Source organism: Leuresthes tenuis, unplaced genomic scaffold (genome assembly GCF_036924035.1).
Source record: "Leuresthes tenuis unplaced genomic scaffold, fLeuTen1.0.hap1 SCAF_2, whole genome shotgun sequence".
In the NCBI taxonomy this organism is placed as follows: domain Eukaryota; kingdom Metazoa; phylum Chordata; class Actinopteri; order Atheriniformes; family Atherinopsidae; genus Leuresthes; species Leuresthes tenuis.
The window spans coordinates 22,605,360-22,623,009 of record NW_027325356.1 but is presented as its reverse complement, the minus strand read 5'-3'; positions in this window follow the sequence as shown (position 1 = coordinate 22,623,009).

The window sequence follows — 17,650 nt, the reverse complement described above, 5'->3', positions numbered from 1 at the left end:
GTCAGTGACTGTACATATGCTACACTGACCTGCAGCTAGTAAGAAATAGCAACTGCACAGTATGCACTCCATCAACACTTGGACATGTTACTGACACTTTTCTTTCACTATGAGACTAATATTACAACATTCACTTTTATTCCACAAGTGACACAGTAGGTACCCGAGACTCTATCTGAAGAGATGCTTCAGGCCTCTTTCAGTCAGTGTCAGAAGATGAGATGTTTATTTTACAATCACACACAGAGAATTTGTATCATCGGTCCGGCTGCAGTCTTTAATCATTTTTATGAATGTATCCCCGCCTTTTTTTCCCGTTTACAGAAGTAGTTTCATGTCATGTGTTAGTAAGTCGTAAGGCGACTATTTCATTGCCTCAGCGTGAAAAGATGAAACATGATGCTTGTAGCACAATAGCCCTCTCCATTTTCCAGCATGGACATTATTTGTGAGTGGGAAGACAGCTTTAGAGGGTTTGCTGGCTGATGGTGAGTTGGATGAGCCGGTGATATGTGTTTATGTCTGACAGCTTATGGTCGTGCCCCTCCCATCCAATGCAAGGAATAGCATGCCATCCAGAGAGTTATTGCCACAGGTTGCTTATGCGTTTTATGTCAGCGGACATTACGCTATATCCCATTTGATTTCTATCATAGCCAATAACAAAAAGATAGACATGTAGGATAAAGCCTACTCAAGTGTTTTCTATATATCATATTTTGTTCTAAGAATTTATTGTAACCAGAAAGAACATGAAGAGCTTCTTCAAAAGAAAAAATAAGCACGTATGAACATTTTTTGTATATCTTAGTTAAATTCAAAACCAAAGTTGCCAAACAACTCTTGGCACCTATATGAAGAGAAATAGACTGAAAATAATTTTCAGTGCTCTAAAGATTAGTGTGCTCTAAAGATTATTACAAGAAATAACTAGAAGTAATGCTTTGAGTTAGATTTTGGACTACTTTTGCTGACATGAGATGTCTCCTTTTAAACTATCCATCCATCCATTTTCTATACTGTCAATCCGTCAGTCGCGGGGAGGCTGGAGCCTATCCCAGGAGTCATCAGGCGAAAGGTGGGGTACACCCTGGACAGGTCGCCAGTCCATCACAGGGTCACATATAGACAAACGAGAAAAACAACCACACACGCTCACACTCACTCATAAGGACAATTTAGAGTCACCAATTAACCTAACATGCATGTTTTTGGACGGTGGGAGGAAGTCGGAGTACCCGGAGAGAACCCACGCATACACGGGAAGAACATGCAAACTCCACACAGAAAGGCGGGGATTGAACCTGGAACCCTCTCGCTGTGAGGCGACGGTGCGACTAATTTAAAAATTTTTTTTAAAAAAACACCATGAAGATGTGCTGTTAAAGCATTTTGTCTAGTCGTCTTTTATGCTAATTATTGCATATTTATTAAGTCAATAGATAATTCGCATATTTAAACATGAAATCACTGAAAACTTGTTGCATGAATAATATCCCAGTTAATGCAAATAAAGTTTCATACCGATATCCTTTATCTAAAAATGTTGTCTCTAGCATTTCAGAGCTTACCAGTGCATCTTAGTTATCACTGTATGTGTGAAATTTTAAACACGGTTTTCTAAAAGAAACAGTCAGAAATATCAACTTGCATTCAGAGCACTTAAAGCACTCTGTTTTTCACAACTTCATTACACAGGGTTTGTCTATATCTCATGTAAAGCCTGATTTATTTAATAAACCATTAAATGAATGAACAAAATTTGACAAAAAAAAAACAAGCTGCAAAAAAAATCTATTAACAGTATTTTTTGATTCGTTAAACACAAAAATATAAGAAATGCAAAAAAAGAGAGATCCAAAATCCCCCCCAACAAAAAACAAAACAAGAAATATGCAGCTTTATGCAGATCACTGCAATTAATGGATGATTGCTCATTACCATATTAAAGCCTACATATCTAAAAACCAAGAATCTACTGCCTTATTGTCTTTTGTTATCTATTGGATAATAATGGTACCTCTCTTTACCTTAACTGACAATCCACACTGATTGACAGGGATTAAATTTAGAGCGAGTAATCTCCATATAGACAAAGATTTCATGTATTTCATTGTTCACAGGCCTCAGCCTTGGGATTTTCTTTTTTGTTGAGACAATTAAAAAAACAATTCTCTCATTTAACTCAATCCAAAGCTGCTCTCTGCTTCCTCAGACCTTAAACAAAGCCATTTCACTATCTGATGGAACAAAGACGCCAGTGAATATAGTATCTGCACGGTTCTTGTTTGCACATGCTATAGGTAGCAGCAAAGACAAAGGGCTTTCATTTCTCACCCTCTGTCTTGTAACACTGAGTGGTGATGACAAGGACTGCACTTGCCTTTCCTCCCTCTCCTGTGGTTATTTTTTCTAATGATTCGTTGTGAGCATGACTCTGTGCATCGGGTGTGGCTGAGGAGTCACACGTGTTTATACAAAAGGAGATGGGGGTTTACTGATGGCATATTACCAGAAATTCATCAGGATTAGCCAGTTTGGAGGCGAGTGGGGGCAGGGCTGCTCAAGTGAGCAAAGGGGCAGTAATGTCCCTGGTGACCGCAGTCAGCTGGCAGCCTCAATGGAGGGAAGGCGAGAAAAAAAAAAAAAAAACAGCGAAAAGAAAGGAATAGCAAGCAGGCTTTGTATTTCGATTAAATATATGTGTTGGTGGCAATTTTCTCACATCACAAAGTGAGCTGTTGAATTTTTTTGCAGTCATTACACAGTTTCTCTCTCATATTTTGCAATACATTTCAGTTCTAATATGCATTTCTCTTCACTTTTATGGTGCTTGAATGTGTCCACAAGTTCCCAAATGCATGACTTTGTACCACCTGTCTTGTTAGTCATGACTGATGTCACCTCATCTCTTTTCCCAGTAACTGAGCTCATATTTACAGAATACAGACTTCTTGTCGTTTATCCTTATTTGTGGAGACCCAAACTTGCCCCGAACAAGAAGCAGGTGGTTCCCCAGACTAACGCCGTTAATGTTTTCTCTCATTCCATTTCCTCCGCCTTCAACAAAGTTGCTAGCTCCTCTTTTCTTGTGATGTGGTCGTGCCCCCCCCCCCACCAACGCATCTCTGTTTGCCACACACGTGATGGCATCGTGTTGCCCGGCGTTGTGATTAATGGCCGCAGTTGAGCCTGAAAAATTCCCCTGAGTGGGTGCCAGTTGGCTTACGCAGAGAAGAAACTCATTACTGCTGTCAGTTGAGCTGACAGGGCAGGGACGAGTGAGAGTGATTGTGTGTGCATGTACTTGTGAGAGACAGAGAGAAAGAGACTAATTTCTGTGCATGTCAGTAAGTGCATGCATCTCTGTTCACCCTTTCCATATATAAGCCATCACGCGTGAATAAGTGTGTCCTCTGTAAAAGTGAAAGTGTGTCACACGGCCGGTATCCAAGTAACATGGGTAATTTCTCAGAAATGAATGACCTGCTCTCTGTCAGCATCCTACATCCACAAATATTCAACAAGAGAGCTTTAATGGATAACCTTTGCACACCATGTTGCTTTATCACCACAGACAGTCTCTCTTGCCATATGCTATTTGGAACTATGGGTTCTCGTTATTCAGTTTCTACACAACCCCATAATCCACTCACTCTCTTATCTCGGGTTAGATGAATCGATCATGTGGGTGGGATATCTATTTACCCTATGTTAATGCCAATCTTCAAATACTAGTAGGTTTTTATTCTAAAAAGAAAAATGATTACATCTATATTTTATTTATGAGTATGTAGCAGCAAGAAAGTAAAGAGAAAATCATCAAAATGCGACACATCCGTGCACCTTTCAAAAAGTATACTGTATCAATCCCTGGAAACAAGACAATAAAGAGTGAGCCTCAGTTTTTAACAACAGTGTGGGTAAATTCACAAGCTGAGTCTAAAATTCCATACGAAATTCAATTTCGGGCACACTTCGTGAACAAGTGTTATCACTTTCTTGTGATAAAAATCAATAAAGTGATTTAAACAATTCTTTACGCCTCACATTATGATTTCAGTTGAACTGAAGAGAGAGATATCACAGCTTATCTACTACCCATGTTACACTCTGAAAAGGGGATAAATAAATAAAGATGCTCAGACACGATGGTTCTCTCCCAGCAACTTAACTGAGAAGGTTTGTTTAAAAGTACAAAAGTTGAAGGGTTTTTACTCTTAACTTTTTAACAAGGTTATGAGACCTTTTAACTATTTGAAGCTCTTATGAATACCAAGTACAATGGGACTTCTTAAGTATTTACTGTTAAATCAACACGGTCCATGACTTCCATGAACTTTACTGCCTATTAAACCATTTTAATCGTCAATACCACGATAAAATCATACCATCACACCCAAACTGTCAACAAGGTGGTTAACTGTGGTGTGGTAGGACCTGTATGCAGATATCTCAGAAAAACTTCATTTTTAAACACAAACAAACAAACTATCCAAAAAAACGTAAACTAAACTAAAACTAAACACTGAAGGGAGGTGATTAGTGATGGAGTGCAGCTGAGGGGGAAAGCACAGGTGAAGTGAGTGAAGCTAAATGGCAGGGCAGGAGAAACTAAAAAAAACTATGGCAAAACTAATTACTTGAACAAGGAACTAAACACATAACAAAACTAACAGATGTGACAAAAGGAAACTATGGCAAAACTAGTGACATGACCAAAAACTAAAACCGACTAAATCAACCGACGTGACACAAACCTTTTTTTTGTGTGCATCTACTGCATTGCTCTGTCTCATATTAAACACAGCAATATTCTTTATAGACTTTGCCTGCAGATGACTTATTTTTACTTGAAACACATCTTCAGATTCAATAACAACTATGAGGCCAAGTTGAACAACCTTGGGCTCTGTGGATAATAGACACTAAGAATTCTGAAGTAGTGTGAAGGCACATTCTCTTATTCTTGACACCAAACATGAGTGAGATTTGAAAAATCCCAGCAAACATTTGACATTTGCCAAATCAAAAGCATAGATAACAGAAATTACAGGACTAATGTTATTGAACGTGTTAAAATAACCCTTTTCAGAGGTCTAACAAATTTGTTTGACTGGGAATGAAGGGCTACATCAACATCAACAACATTGTCACCATGCTGCTTTTCAGCTAAATACATACTCCAAAAGCTTTGAAAAATAGCTCTGGTTGTTTTTTGTTACAAAAAAATCCCAACATGATTACAGGTGGTTTAGCTTTTGTACAGTTTTATTCTCACTGCAGTCATTCTTGATTACTTTTACAAATGCTTTATCTATGAAGAGAATTTAGCTTTATTTGGTAGCTATGATAAATATAGTTATGGTTTGCAGCTTTAGGAATCTGTGGGTGAAATGTCAACATGAATGTAGGATATAACTGACATTGACTGTGTTTTTCTTAGCTGGCATTTTTACAAATTTCTGTGGCTGACATGAATCTTATTTTACTGCTTTCCTTTCAACTCGTGCTTACAGAGTCAAAAGAAAATCATTTAATGCTTTGTGTGATCGTATGTAAAAAAAAGCAGAAAAAAAAAGGGGGCAGTTGGACCATCGCGAAAATGCCGATTTATGATAACGAGACAGCTCAAGATTTAGGACTCTCACTTGTCACTGCGGTGATGGATTTGTTTATGCCACTTTTTGACAGGGTTGCATTCTTGGAAGCTGTGATGTGAGGATTTGTAAACCAGCACGGACAGTGTGACAGATAAATGCACAGTGGGAACCACACCTCTGAGGCCCAGTAGACCTCCCTCTTGTAAGGGCTTCTCTTGTGTGCCTGTTGGGTGGAGTGATGAAGGCGTGAGATTTACACAGCCGTTTCAGTCATTTGGGGAGCCCGGTTTTCAGGGTGCTGTGAGATGCAGTGGAGCGCATGGGCTGGTCCCGCCCTGCGTCTTTCAGATTTCCCGTGGGAGAGCCAGATGTGGGGTCATCCATCTACCCCTGGGATCAGACCAACCCCCCTCAAAGTCACTGTCACACGGAGAGTTATCACTGCAAGCTGCACTGTCAGGACAGAAACACACACACATCAAGGTATATTCATTTCACCAGGGTCATCCTCTCACCAGCGATGTGTGATCAAGAAACAGAGGCTCAAAGAAAAGGCTTTTCTGGAGAGATTCATCATGGCCTTCTCAGAGTGGCCTCAAAACCCAACAGTTGTCCTCTAATGAGGGGGAAGTAATGAGTGTTAGGCAGACGAGAATTGTGATGCCAAATGTCCATCCAGGTTGTTATTCAGTGCCACTTCTGCCTGTGAGCCCCACTCGTTTCTGGCTTCACAAAACAGGGGGCGTAAACCATCTAAAGAAGAATTTAATGGCATTTCCATTTGAATATAAACATTACTTAATCTAAACGTTTTAAGATATCTCAACTCTTCGACCAAATGAGATGACAAGACAGGGATTAAGCATTGTTAGGTTTTCCTATTTTCTTCAGTGAGTGTACACTGAATGAGCTGAATGAAAGACAGCCCATAAGTCCTGTGGATATGAGCTCTTAGACACTGGTGGATGATGGCGAAGGCATATAATCTGAATTCTAAAGCAGACAGTTGCATACAGAGGTATTGGTGATAATAATTAGGTACATCGTCTTGGGGCAAATAAATATTTGGGATTGAGAAAGCGTCTTTCCATGAACAGTCAGGTGTGGAGAGGGGGAGTATACATCTTGTTAAGGTACATTAAGTTAATCAATAAGTGCTTTGAAAATAATATTGTATGAAAGATTATTATATGAAATAAAAATTTGTGAAAGGAAAACTCATCACGTCCCACACATTGCTCAGAACGAGCGAATTTAAGAACTCTTACCATCAGTTTAGTCCTACCTGAAACACCCCAGAAAAATAGATTAAATTAACTTTAAAGTCAAGTTCAAGTCCTGACTCACTAAAGGTGAGCTTTTGTTTAAAAGTCTTTCAGTTTTCAAAGAGTTGTTCTTTTATTATATCAGTCTGAAAAGATTATTATGTTTGCTCTGCAAATTCTGAACTTCAGAATGTTAGAACTACATCGGATGCATAATGTGAACTAAGAATAAGCATTAAAACTCAGATGAAAGACTGGGAACATTGCAGAAACAACATTAACATAGAAAAGGTAAAGAAAACTGCAGCCAGTGCCTTTATTCAACTTCTGATTACAACCTTTAAAAGGTTAACATGTTTTCATTTCAGCAGACCAGAAATTCTGACATGTAGAGTTTGTTGATCGCTGTTTGGTAAGGTTTAGGAACAATACAGGTGAGGATTAGTCAACAAAACAACTTGGTTGCGAATAGAATGTTATCACACTTTGGCTTCAAATGTAGTCTATCACAACCCTCCATGTTAAGAAATATACAAAAGGAATGTCAGTGTGTAGAAGAAAGTGTTTTGACATAGAGTTGGTATGTGACAAGTTGGTGGTTGTTTCAGAGTTTGAGTGTACTAAAAATGTTCACACTGAGATCAGTGGAAATCTGGCAAGTTTGACAGGGGGATAGGAGGTAAACCCTCTGAGGCTATTCCACTTGCAATGTTCTTAATGAGATGGTAATTTGGCAGAGGGACATACTGAGTAGGGGGCCAAGTTAAGAGGAGATCGAATTCTTTCAAGTGGAGGATTTGAGGCTTCAGCAGTGGAAGAGTATGCTCATTCACTGAGATGTCTCTGTCTTCAAATCCTCTTTATCGTTCTGTCTTTTTTCCCCTTAATTCAGAGCAGAAGTAAATTATTCCCAGTGTACAACCAAGAAACAGACATAGGAAATTAAATTGATGTGTTTTAAGCGAGGTAAGTAAGACTATGGTGAGAGAACATATACACTGAACAGGTAAAGTGAGATCGAAGAAACATTAGATGTAACATCAAATGATTTTTGCCTTGGTTAGCAGTGTCGCCTCATAGCAAGAGGGCTCTAGGTTCGATCCCCACCCGGGGCCTTTCTGTGTGAAGTTTGCATGCTCTCCCCGTGCATGCATATTCTCTCCGGGTACTTCCTCCCACCACCTATGGCCACCAGGGCCAACATTAAGAGCAATGAGACAACAGCCATGCACAGTCACTCTTGGGGTCAATTTAGAATAACTTCAAAAATCTGAGATGGTCAAACAACAAAGTTGAGGCTTCAGAGCTTCGCAACCAGTGGCAGTTGGTGATGCCACAGTAGCTACGTCCATCCTTTTGATTCTGTACAATCTACAGGACTTGAGTCACACAAGTGGCCGGTTGAATGTCATACCCCCAACTGTGACATACCAGTGCCTGTTGTCTAAATCTTAGCTCAGCGGCCCACTGTGATGACTCGGAATGTGGTCAGAAAACACAAAGACACACAAAGAAAGGACACAACATTCAGTTCTGTATTTAACTTTGAGATGATCAGGAATTTGTTGCGTGTGAGAGGATGCACACAGGATGAACCCATGAGACTATGGACTATTCTGAGACTGGACGTGTGGGCATAAAGAACGCATGGACCCATGCACCTACATGTTAAAGAGATGGGACAGCTGCATTCTAAAGTAAACAAGATTATGAGATAGGCAGTGTGGGAAACGTTGTATCCATCCCTGGAAAGCTGAAACGATTTATGGGTCCACTGAAGCCATCACTTTGATTGTGAGGAAAGAGAGTTTGAAGTTGTGAGAGTTTAACGCCCAGTTTGTCTTAAACTGATACAAAGGTCCTGTTTTTTTGTTGTCACACATCAAATCCCTTCATGATAGCTTTTGAGTCTATGCATATCCAAATACTGATCAAACATTTTAAAACTGGACAATACCAACAGTGTTGACAGTGACAAAAAGAAATAATTGCAGTTAATTTCAAATCTATTCTACCTTTCATGTCACCAGTTTGTCTGTTATTTTAGACCTCCTTTCTTCAACACCCCCTCACACTCACCCACACCCTCAACCGTCCTGAGTCTTACGCTCTCTTTTCTCTCATGCATGTCTCTAATCTTACCAAGCCGTGACTGGGAATCATTTGAATAATCCCTTAATTTTCAGCATCTGTTGAGCTTTAATGGCTCTCTCTTTAATTAGGGTGTGCATGCTGGAGTGAGTGGAGGACGCTCAGTGTGGAGATTTGGGGCTACTCTGCATGGTGGGAGCGAAGGGGGTGGGGGCTCTGCACTGGGCCTGTACCAGGAGTAAGGGGTGTGGCGCAGGCGCAGGCTGAGCGCAGGGCAGCGGAGGAGGCCCTGGCTTTGTCTCTGAGGTTGATAGAGTGGGTGAGGGGGGTTAGTGGAAAAAAACAAACTAGGCAGTGAGAAATGTGCCTTCTTCATCATGCTATCTTTGTGCAGTATATCATTATATCTGCTTACCTCAGTACCTTACAAATTGATAATCCAGCACTCGTGCTAATGCGTTTACACTGAATAATTACAGCGTTTAAGTGTTTGTTCAGCATTTGTCAGCCAATGTTGTAGTGTTTATGACACTAATTAAGAGGGTATAGAAAACCCTTTGATTTATTGAGAAATAAAAGGATTTCCCATCCCAATTCTATCCAATTTTAAACTGATACATGTAAGTTATGTTGACTGAAAAAATAATACATTAAAATTAATGTAATTTTATTGTAATTGATATTGTTATAAAATTTTTAATATATTATTTGTTGCTTTAAAATACTTGCTTTTTACCAGTCCTAAGACCTCTAAAGACTGAATTTCGGTCTCTGTAAATCAGTGGAGAGAGTGATCACCAGCCAGAAGGTCGTCGGTGTGATTCCCCCAGCTCCTTTATTTCCTGAAGTGTCCTTATGTACGCTGACTGATTTGCTCATCGGTGTGTCCTGTAAAGAAATTATATGAAGCACTGATGAGTGTTTGTGGGAATGGCTGAGAAAAGCATTGTAAAGTGCTTTGAAGAATGTGGGCAAGGGAGAACAAAAAGGTGCTATATGCAGATCATTTACATAATCAACTTTTTTTTTTCCAGTATGTTCAACTAAGAAAATTATCATTGAGCAGCTTCAAGATGTATTATATTTGCTTGAAGCAGGTATGATGATTAATGATTAATCAAAACAATTAAGAGAATGATTCAATAACAGATTAACTGACAAAACATGTAATGTCTAATTTAATGTGGTGACACTGACTGTACATGAGAAGCTGACTTAGTCACTTTGATGTCACTTATTGTGAATTGTCATTTTGAAGCTGTGACATTTAGCATGTATCATCTTGTCTTTTAGCAACAAGTTCTCCAGTCAAAACAACTTCCTATGTCAAGTGTTTATACCTTTAAATGGAACTAAAAAAAAGCATCCTGTTTTCACATTGGAACCCTCCTCATTCTCAAGTGTTTCCTTTATTATGACACAACATCCTTATAACACCATGTATAACTTACCAGCTGTAAGTTTTTTTGTTTCTCAGCCACAACTTGAGTCAGCTTAGAGATACTTAGAGTTACAGTGCGGTTCCTGTTTTTCATGTGTTAGGTAAGCATCAGGGAAGGGGTTGTCAGCAAAACACACAGTAAAAATATCAACATGTGCCAGCCAAGACTGTACGCAACATGTCACAGTTACAAAGTTACAAAAACAGCTTACTTGTCATGATGATGATGGATTATTATCTTAAATTATTTTAAGTTAATTTCAACAACTGAATGTGACTATTCTCAGGTTACAGCCGGGCAACTTTCATGCCTTCACCTTCTGAGTCAGTATCAATCATGAATTAAAAATGGCGTTTATGGTCAAACGCATTCTTTGTTGAAAATAATTGTGGAGGTAGTTTCTATGCAGCAGTATCAACACAGACTGTCGGTGTGAATCCATACGTGCAGCCCTGATGCAGCAGTTCTGTGAAGCACACACAATGGACACGCAACAGCCCCAGTGTTAAGCTATGCTAAGGAGGCAGGAGAGGTGGTTGAATAACCATGCTATGCTACATGCTACATGCTATGCTTTCAATCATTCATGTGTTCACAATGCATGTTTTTTTTGAGTGTTGCTCTAATCTCAAATTATTTAGGGCGAATGTATTTCAAACTTTCAAAGAGACCACCAACATATTACTGATCATGAAGCACAGTACTCCTCTTGAATTACTTGACAGAGTGGGGTTTAAATTTGTCTGGTACCATGTTTGTCATTAATCATCATCGTCATCTGATAAATAAGGAATCTGAAGCATTTTTGTGACTGGTAGCTTTTGTATAGCTTCGCTGCTCCATCCATTTCCTACAGGGACTCTTTAACAGCAGCCATCAGTCTTAATATGTTTAACTTAATGCACACTAGGTCCCCACTATTGATCAATGCAACAATCAGCAGACAGTCACACCACTGGAAAGCCTAATGCAAACAAGCTTGTGATACAAGCACAAAAGGCAATTATATTTATGTCAAAACTGTTTTGTAACATGAGAAGGGAAATTCCTGTTCGACTGTAGTACCGCTACAGTGCAGTGTAAAATGCAGACAGAAAGAATCATTCAAGAAAAAATAGGTTGATAACTGAAGTAGACAGAATGGGCAACATGTAAAACATTTAGCTGATCCGTGTGCTCTGATATGCCATTTGTGGAGACAAAAAAAAACTTTCTCCTTGGTGTTTGATTGCATTGTGAGACAATGACTCATGCCATGCATTATGGATATGCTTTTATTTATGTTCTAGGCATGATTTTTGATCCACAACTTGTTTTAGAATAAAATTACTGAGCATCTACTTAGCAGATTGAAAGAAAATCCTGTTACTTTTGCTGATCCCTTGACTTTCTTTTTTTTTCATTACCATCATGAGGTTTTCCTCATCATAAACCAGTACAAGCTCCACTGCTAGAAATAACTATAATGTTCTGCCTTATCAATCTTATTACTAGTGTATTGGCTAGGGTGCCTTTAACATAAATGATCAGTTGGTTTGGTTCCTGGGCCTCATGCACATCTGAACATCTGCCACTTGGGCTAACGTGGCAGATGTTCTGGTAAATTGATGCTTTTGCTCACACAGGCTCTAACACAGGAAGGTGTCATGGTGACAAAGCATTAGAGAAGGGGAATGAGTGTGTGTCAGCCCATGAGTGTGTAGCCTGTCCTCTAGTAGGTGATAAGCATCATGCACCACAAACCAGCAGATGGATCACAGCAGTGCCCAGGCTTGGGTGCAGCGCTGGGGTAGATGGAGGCGAAGGGGGCTTGATGAGGCAGGGAGCCAATAAAATATCACATCTGCATTAAAATACCATCTCGAGGGTCCCACAGCACAGAGCCTGCTATTACAGGGTTGCCTGTTTAAAGGTTGTTGAAGTGTGGGCTCTCCACACTGGAATTGCACCATACACCGTCTCCATTATTTATACACCTCATCTCAATTTTACTGGTTTAGGTGGGGGTGGGTTAGGTGTGACAGTCATCTCTGCTGCTTGAACAACACGTGCTTAATGATGTCACAGTCTTGAGAGGACTCACAGGAATGAGGTGAGGGCGGGGTGAAGAGCTGCACAAATGTACGCTGGCGGGTTGGAGGTGGCTGCTGGAGGCAAAGGGAAGGGAGGGCAATGACATTAAAACATGAATGCTCACTGGAGCTTTACGTTGTAGCTGCAGGTTTGAATGGTGTTATGTCTCTACTGGCATCATTAGCTCTGTCATATCAATGAATCATCCCCACCACAGGAAAGAAAAACATCCACAGGTCTGTAAAAACAACTAAATGTCTTGTATTTAGTTGATATGGAGAAAGCAAAGGGCACTGTCCCTGAAAATAGACAGTTGTGACTTTTAATCAGTGTTAACTATGGTATGTAAAGTAGTGCATCTTTGAGTCTGAGTGCTAATGAAATGGATCATTACTTTGGGCGATTAGGTGAAAAAAGCAATGCCCAGTAGGGTAACTCCAATGATCACTATTTAATCTACATTTTTTCATTGTATAATTGGGATTTGCTCTCAGGAAAAGCCTGTAAATCCACCAGCTTGAAGTTCTATTGTACATGACCTGTGACGTAGAATTGAACGATGAGCAAATTCATCAATATTGACTGCTTTTTGTCACTGACCTCTAAAACCGATAATCATATCTGCACATTTATATTTCAGCCTTTGAGGGTCTCAGTAAGGTTCAAAGATAAGAGGGAGGAATTTGTACCTTCCAGACTGATTTTCATGCTTATTTCTGCCTGATTCTGATTCCTTTTGGTACTTTATTGTTTATTGTGAAACACCCAGCAGGACAGTGCGTCTCACTTTTGACAAGATCTGATTTACAGCGAGGATACTTGTTGAAATCACCATGCTTCACGTTTCCTGTCTGTGACCCTCCCTCATATTATCCACTCAATCATTCTTCTTTTGTCGTTGTCACCAAGAAACTGTCTAACATATGTTGAAGGAGCAATCTCCTCCCCGTGCACTTGTGTATGGAATTCTTTTTAGTATGCACCCCATCTATTCTCTCTCCTATTGCTGCAATTAGACCTGCTTCATTTAAGCCAGCGGCGTCATGCTGGTAGTGGACAGTCTCTAGTCATGTGTGAGTGTCTGTCAACACCGAGCGGAGGAAGAGAGAAAAACAAAGGCTGAACAGGTCTGTTGGGGCCGAGTGTTGGGATGAGTGAGAGCGCCTCATCACTTCACGCTAGTCTGTCTTCTCTTACAGTGTGGAGGGGGATGGTCGATATGATTTGTGTGTTTTTGTTGAAGCAGTTCTTTGTATGTGTTTATGTACATGTACCGTGGCTGAGTCAAGTCATGTTTGGTTGAATAAAAAGGCATAAACACAATGCATGATGATTTAAAAAAGCCTGTTTTCATTTACAGCTTGCACTGAGAGTTAATAAGTTCCTCCGCTGTTTGTATTTATCTATGTGTGTTGCTCTATTGTGATTTTGACAATTGTATCTGATTTTGTGAGGGTTTGCAAGGGGTGTGGGCCTCTTAGAGAGACTATGTTTTATGCATGAGGGCCAAGGGTGGGGCCTGTTAAAGGGTCGTGTGAGCGGACACATACAACAGCCAGAACAGTAGACACCACAACTAACTTGGCATAGATGCACCATACAGCTCCTTCAGGCCCCAATCCTCTTTTGTTCTTCCGGATTCAAATGTCCCAGTGTTCTTACATGGACAATACGCTACATACAGCTGAATGTGAACATGCATGTATCTCACTTTTTAGACTCTAATCCAAAAGTTTTAGTCAGTTTGACTTTTTTGTGTCCTGTATGGGTCTGACAAATTTCTACGTGTTTCTCTGCACCTAACTATTCTTCATCAGCACCTTTGGAGGTTTAATTCAGTGCTACACTTAGCCAGTCTGCCTCAGGCACAGTATCACAGCAAGCCAAAATAAAAAAACTGTCGCTGACTTCTTCTGTCCATATTCTTTCTTGAAAAGAAATATTTACTTGAAATATGTTATAATTTCTGAAAAGTTTGCAAAGATTTTCAAACTTTGTAATTGCAGTTCATTGGGATTATAAAAATAGAAAACAACTGGATATGTGTGATAGGTAGAGTTCCTCTGTCATCTGTGCTTCAAGGTGATGTTGGCCCCAAACATTTTATGGGTACAAGGTTGTGAGTCCCAGCTGGAAATATTGTTGTGGGGCCCTTGAGATAGGCACTTAGTCTGAATTACCTCAGTAAAATGTGCAGCTGTTAAAGAGTGACTTGGGGAAGAAAAAATGGAAATGAATAGAAGCTAGACGGATTTGACTGGTCTTCTCTTGAGATGAAATACTACATATGGGCACAGAATAGTCATGGATGTAGCTCAGCTTACTTCCACAAGATCGCCTTTGATAGGTCCATCCATTTTCTATAGCCGCTTTTGCCTTTAATAGGTTTTTATTTTAAAAAAAGACAAAACAAAAAGAACAAAACTCTCTGTTTTGGCACAGATCTGACAATAGTCTGCATCCACACTAACATGCCTGAAATCACATTCACTGATGACACTTCGGCATAAGTCACTCAAAATAACAGCTTGCTTCCAGTGTGTATAGAAGCTTGATTGAACTTAGAACAATAAACTGGACAACAGCTGCCAGCATGGACAACAAGGTTAGCAGTGAGTGTTGCACTAACTGAGGATTTTTTTTTGTTGTCTTCATGTGAAATCTGTGTGGCGGTGCATGTGTCACTTTAAGTGAATGATAGTCACCCTGTCATTGTAGACTGGTCTGTGGTTTTTGGCTTGTTATTTTCATTTATCTAGACTTCGCCTTTGGGTTTGGGGGTTTTCCTTTTGACATGTTCTGTATCTTTGTTACTCTTCTCCCTGTTTATATTTTATATAGCCTTTGCTTTTGTACCTCAGTTTCCCCAACCAGCTTTTACCCGAATGTAGTTTCCTAATTGGCCCACACTTGTGCTTCATCAGTTGATTACCTGCTAGATTGCATTAGCTTCAACCCTCCTTTTCTCCTTTCTCCAGTTCTGTTTACAGCTTGCTAGATTTGCTTGTTTAGAGTTCTTTTTGGTATATCAGTACGATAATATTTAGGTTCCTACCTCACAGTACCCTCTGTAAGCTTCATTAAGGTTGGGAGTTTTCTCGCCTGCCACCTTCCTGTGTTGTTTCTGCATCTCAGGTTCTCATCTTTACAACACTAACAGAATGAGAACCAGCGAATACATCTCTACTCTACCTAGCATGATTGACATGTTTGTGCCCAAAAGCATACCTATTTCATCATCTGTCTTGCTTTTAATAAAGGAAACAAAAAAAAACAAAAAAAAAACAGAATGCTCTGTTGAAGAAGATATAATACTAATATATGAGAGCAAGAATAAGTGGCAAGCCAAAAGTAACCCCCCAAAAAAATATAATAGGGTCATTAGCTACTGTACAATGTACTGTACTTTTACAAAGAGATGAGCTGGTCCACACTGCAGATTTAATGCACTTCAGCACTGGCTTATAGTCCTAAAAAAGAGTGGAATGTCCTAAAATAGTGGAGTGATATAAATAGAGAAAAGGGAAAGTTGTATGTGTTTAAGAGTGAAAACATTTTGGAGTATAAGTACACTTAGGTTTTATCTTTTGATTCTCAATGTTCATCTTTTCAGTCTTTACTCTTTCCTCGCATTGATCGATCGAAGCAGACAGCCGCCCACCCAGAGTCTGGTTCTGATAGAGTTTACTTCCTCTTAAGAGGAAGTTTTTTTTCCTTTTCAATTTTGCCGAGCATCGCTCAATGGGGAATTGTTGGGTTTGTCTCCATAATATTGTAAGGTCCTGACCCTACTATGTAAAGTGCCCTAAGATAACTTGTTTTATAATTTGGTGCTATATAAATAAAATTAAATTGGAATTTATTTTCATTAGTGCTCAATCCATCCATTCAAAGATCTAAGGTCAAGTCATGTTGGAGAATGCCACTCTTCTCATTAAGCTCTGAAATGAAATAATCACCATATTAGACTTCACTGCATAGCTGCAGCCAAAGTGCTGCCACTCAATACAAAGTATCTGTCTCGCTCTGCCTCATTTGTCTCTTAAAATTCATGTTTGATGTCTGGTTTTATAGAAATACAGAAATTTCAAACTATAAAATTATTTCGCTATTCAACATCAAAAAGTTGATGTGAATGGCTCATCAGTACAAAAGAGTCCATACAGAAACTGCAGCCAAGTCAGCAAATGTTGCAGCACAAAATAATAACACAAAGATTGAAGATACAGCTGGAAGGATAGTAGCCAAGCCTGTCTCAAGCTTAAATCAGCGTTACAAATTGTGTTGCTTACTGCCTGCTCTTCCTGCATTTAATGAATTAATGCTGGCTGCACGTTGGAACAACAGGTTATGAAATAAGATGTTTGAACCCTCTTGTTATACTGCAGTAACAGTGTTCAGATAAGACCCTCTTTAATTATGGATGACATTTAAAAGAGGGCACTCCTGTTGAAGAAGGTGGGGGAACTGGGGAAGAAGGGGGCCTCTCTAATTGAGTTTGTTCCTGGATCCAGCTCTGATTGCGCCTTTGTTCTGTAGGGAGTAGATATGTGAAGTGCAGCTGAATGAGGCTCTCTGTAGAGATATTGATACTGGATTTGCTATATGGCACTGCTTGTGTACCTATGTTGTTTTTGTCTATATTAGCATGCCAAAAAAAGCCTGACCTACATACTGAAAATGGTAAGAAATCCAAATGTTGTCTGGTATGCTTTATGTAAGAATCCTCATCTGCAGCTAAATGTAAAACTGTTGCATATATGTTATGTCTCATACACTTAAGCAACCTTAAAATTGTTTGTGTGGTAGATAAGAAAAGGACAATTTTGCTCTTTCGTTTAACTTGAATGTCTTTCTTTGTGGTCGCATTTGTGGACATTTATTTGTTTGTTTGTTTTTACAACTACTATTCAGTCTTTTGTCATTTGTTACTGGAAAAATGTTCAAAACGACAAAATCTAAACGTCTATATGGATTATTTTCATTTAGTACAATTCACAAAAATATATCTATGAGAAGCACCAGGAGAAAACTGAAGTTTTACTCCTAAATAAATGTGTCACCGCCACTGTTCTGTTGTGGGTTAAGACTGCATCAGTTGCTTCTATCTCTTTATGTAACCCCAGACGGACTCTGTAATATTGAGATTAGGACTCTTTAGGGGCCATATCCTATG